General features: G+C 38.4%; 1 long non-coding RNA gene across 1 annotated transcript; it reads right to left on the bottom strand.

The window, feature by feature from the left end:
• Window positions 1-569: 569 nt before the first annotated feature.
• LOC147851176 (uncharacterized) lies at window positions 570-4,343 on the bottom strand. Its single transcript, XR_015531590.1, has 3 exons — window positions 4,085-4,343; window positions 2,716-2,959; window positions 570-1,202 (listed from the first exon to the last, which is right to left on the bottom strand). It is a non-coding gene; the product is annotated as an uncharacterized LOC147851176 (long non-coding RNA).
• Between the last annotated feature and the right edge of the window lie 241 nt (window positions 4,344-4,584).

Raw genomic sequence — 4,584 nt, 5'->3', positions numbered from 1 at the left:
ATCATCTAATGTTTTATAGATTACGATAATGAGAATAGATACGGAGCTATGGCTCATAGTAAATAAAGATTTTCACAAGATGTTGATGAAGATCAATGTATAAATGAACTTTTAGGGGCGACGAAGATATTGATGTCACAATCAATAAGGTTAAGTGGAAGCTTATTCCCAAAGACATGACAACGGCACAAACCAATTAACCGGTGGAAACTTTTAAGTTAAATTACACCTAAAGAAGCACACCACAAGTTGCAAGTAAAGTACAATTACTATTAGAAACTATGACGACTATGTATATGATGACAAGGTGAAACAAATATTCATATTGTTGTTGCCTACACCAAGTCCGAGATAGAGGACAAATTAAGCCAAGATGTAGTATTATTACATCAGGAGAATGACTCAATGAGCATGTCGATAAATGAAAGAAATCATTGCATGAGGGAGAATAGACTTAACAATAAATTATCGAGATCATCCAGTGGCAGCCTCATCGAGGAAAGGTACGTACATTTAATACATCGGAAATCATTACACCTATATTCAAATCAACAAAATGAAAAGAGAAATAAAAAGGGAAACAATATTTATTGTTTTTCACTAAGAAAAGTAGCTAGACAAGCTAATGGCACCACCCTTCGGGTTTGCCTAAAAATAATACAATCTAAATATAATGGATTGTAGGAGACATTCAAGGTTGACATAACTCGAGGATGGTGACGTGGTTATAACAACGTAGTACATATACATCATGCCCATGACTATAAGACATTGAACATGTCCTTTCAACATCCCATTGCAATTCCAACTTCTTATATTTAACAAATCTCAGGATATTTTGCAGTTGTCACGATTATGATTGAAATGTTTCGTGGGACTAATTGCATTGTTAGCATTTTTAGAATATTGTTGTGTAAGGAGCTCATGATACACACCAATATGGACAATGAGTTGGTCAACATTTTGTAATGGCATATTCGATAGTTGATATAAGGCAAATTTTCAGATCACATGAAGCATAACAAGAGCTCGTCATCAAGCCCATTATGACTTGGACAATCTACAATATGGAATTTACAAATGGGACATGTTGCACATATCCCTAACCATTCATCAACACATTCAATGTGAAATGTGTGTTGACAAGGGAGCTCCTTAAGGCTTTCATTTGGATTGTATTCTCCTAAACATATGCAACAAATCTACAAAGACATAAAAAGAGTCACTACTAAGATTCACTTCTTACTTAGATTTATGTTACAAATTAAAACATTGTTCGACCATCTTCCATCATTTTAAATAAATTTTCTCTCGTTTTTTGCCCAAAAATATGAAGCTATAAAATATCTTAAATTCTAATTGTATGGCACAAGAATCTAGAATTTAACATCATTTAATATTTTCCTTTCAAAAATAATGCTTTCAAGTCATTGTGGCAATGTTATTACTGCACTGTGCAGGAAACAAAATATCATGACTCATCGAAACCCCTATCTAGTTTTAAAATTTGCATCCCATGAATTTATGATATTTCTTGTAAATTCCTATTACCTTTTTATGCTTGAAAGAAAAATATAGTCTTTCATATCTTGCTATGAGAAGGGTCTCTTCACTCGACATATTTCGTTATTCTTGGGGTCAATTTTATCCATGGTCACATGAAATTTTGAGCATGGCTATGGCCCATGGGTGCCATACATTGTACTTGGAAGTTGCATTATGGGCAACAAGTTTCATACAAAAAATTTGGAAGCTTCTCACAATATCTAGTCACAAGCTGTCTCACTTCCTCAATGCAATTGGCAACATTGGGGATAAAACAATACTGATAATGCCCAAATGAGAACTTGGTTAAGCTTGCATAGAATGCATATAAAAATGCCCTCCCTCCCTTTGGCAACAAATAGAACTACCATAGTATACGACTTCATCAATTGGAAGTGAATTAGATAATGAGAGTTGTTGTTCCAAGGCCAAACAACTCTAGGACTCCGGTTACCCCCCAAGTTTCCATGGAATGAGGATGATACATTAAGACTTCTGGATTCATGGATACACATATTATGCATGGCCAATGGGAAAAACATGCGTCGATCAATATGCAACTCTGCACACCGACTCAACATAGAGTTTTGGTTTATGGGAAAAGATGGTGTGTGACAACAAGCTATGCGTGCGGGACATAAAGGTACAATAACATTACATTTGTAGATGATCAATGTACTCTTGCTATCCTGAGGAGACAAGTTGGGACCATTGATGGCATTGTAATGATATGTGGGCAAGTACACAGTGGCATGAAATATCGAGGACCAAAAAGTGTTTAGCATTGAATCTCAAACAGCTTTGTGGCCTGCCAGAATCATTCAGATTGAAAGATAAGGCAATCCCCGCGCCCATTTTCGCAAGCACAAAATGAACAATGTACATATCGAAAGAAAGACGGAGGGGAGGCACTCTTGTGCGCGCACGGGTGACAAACGTGGAGGAGCCAATCAACCTTAATAGTTGTGGTGGATATCCAACCTTAATAATGATTGTGGTAGAGATATCGAGAATGAGAGGAGATAGTAGAGAATGAGAGGGCCCGTAGATGGGTCGGGTCGAGAGACCTTGAGCGTATAAAAGCTCCGGGGGTATTCCGAGAAATTATGTTATGTATGTTTGGTTGGTGTGTGTGGGTTATGAGTAATATGAACGATTTATGTAATTTACCAGGTCATTGGGGCTTCTGTGGGGGGCGTGGGAGTGAGGGCGGCGGACGCGAAGAGAGCGAATGGCCTCTGCGGAGGCGGCCCGAGAGGGCGGCGGCGGCGGCGGCGGAAACGGCGGATCCGCCGAGAAACGCGGCGGAAACGGCGGCTCTGACCCAGCAGATCCGGCGGAAACGGCGGCGGCGGAGCAGCAGAAGGACAGGGCGGCGCACGTCCACCCCACGCAGACCACAACTTCCAGAACTCTGCGTTTGTTTTTTTTTTTTCTCCCAAACCCAAAAAATGAAGAGAAACGAGTGAGAGACCGGCCTCACACAGATTCAGAAAAATCTATTCTAATGTCTAGCAAACTTCTCCAAAAACAAAGTCCAGTTTCTGTTATTGTTTCGTCGCAGGGGTAGATAAAATCATAAAATCTAGAAACTCAATGATTCGGATTAAACTTAACTATAAGTATGTATCAGGTTAGAACTATCTCTAATTCTATACATACATATACTTTAAGATAGATACAACATACTTGACCTGTAAGTATCGGTTTAGAACTATGTCTAATTCTATAGATAGATACTTAAGATAGATGCATACTTGACCTATAAATATCGGGTTAGAACTATCTCTAATTCTATAGATAGATCAAATGCCTATGAAATGGCTCTAGAACATTACGATGCATTTGAAGAATCGCATCCCAATCTCACCCCAACCACCATGATGCCTTACGTGTTCATCGCATCAATTTCAACTGAAACAGCATGTATAGAGTAGATGCCTTACATGCATGGCCATCGTTAACAATGCATGCGATGCATTCATAGAAATATCTAGCTCCCAAGACATGCTAAAAGGGTGCACAAATATAACCATACATTACTAATGGAGCAATTGAGTCACTCCCACCTCACATAATTTACTTGCAGGAGGTTGATCGGCCTCTCTTTCGTCTAATTGACTCCAGTAAACGTACAATTACTCATACGTAGCTAAATGGGCCATACTTTGATTTAACTGAGTTCATTAACTAAGGCATGGTTACTTAGTACACTCATCATCAAGCTTCATCAAAAATAAAAATACATAGCTTTGTGTGATTACATAAGGACATTGTGCCTTTGGCATGCCTAACTACCTAAGAGAACTATACCCAATGCTAAGTTTGAGCATTTGCCAAGTGAGATCCCTTTTCTTTTTACATCACAAAATATGTTGAAATTTCTATATATCCAACATCTTTCCAACAAGAAGGTTGTGATGTTCAATACTAAGGAAACATAGTAGGAAGGTGCATAACCTCTTACATGTTGACATCTAACTATTGTTGAATGTTGCTTGATATTAAATTCCATGCTTGATTAATTATAAGAGTTTACCTACACAAGGCCGAGGATTCACCCACCAACCTCCCCTCGAATATCCTTAAATTTGCCAAAATTATCCAAGTTGTCATTGCACACTCCAATGCTAACCTTAACAACACCTTCTCCATGAAGTGGAAAAAAAACCAGCCAGCCCCCGTAACTGGAAGAAAGGATTATTTGTTCCTCCCCCTATCAAAGAAAGAAGGAAAATGGCTTCAAGATACCACTGAATGATAAAAAATTTATAACAATGTGGTGCTTTGTTAGAATCATTCGCCATCACCTCCCTCTTTAGTGATGTGTTAGAAGGTTGGTGCCTTACATTTGCTGAAACTTTGCCATCATTGGTTGTGAAAGCCAAAGGTACATTTAATTCATTGTTACTTTTCCTACCTTTTATATTCCTCCTTTTTCATTCTCCATGTTTTCACCATTGTTGTCAAACAAAAAAGAGCACGCATCGATGCCTATCTCACTCCCAATATCCCCATCCTTATCATGCACAATCTTGC

Source organism: Azolla caroliniana, unplaced genomic scaffold, assembly GCF_043228905.1.
Source record: "Azolla caroliniana isolate FFs.n. ecotype wild unplaced genomic scaffold, voAzoCaro1.0.p SCAF_20, whole genome shotgun sequence".
Taxonomy (NCBI): Eukaryota; Viridiplantae; Streptophyta; class Polypodiopsida; order Salviniales; family Salviniaceae; genus Azolla; species Azolla caroliniana.
Note: the sequence above shows the minus strand (reverse complement) of the source record. Positions and strands in the feature narration are given on the sequence as shown.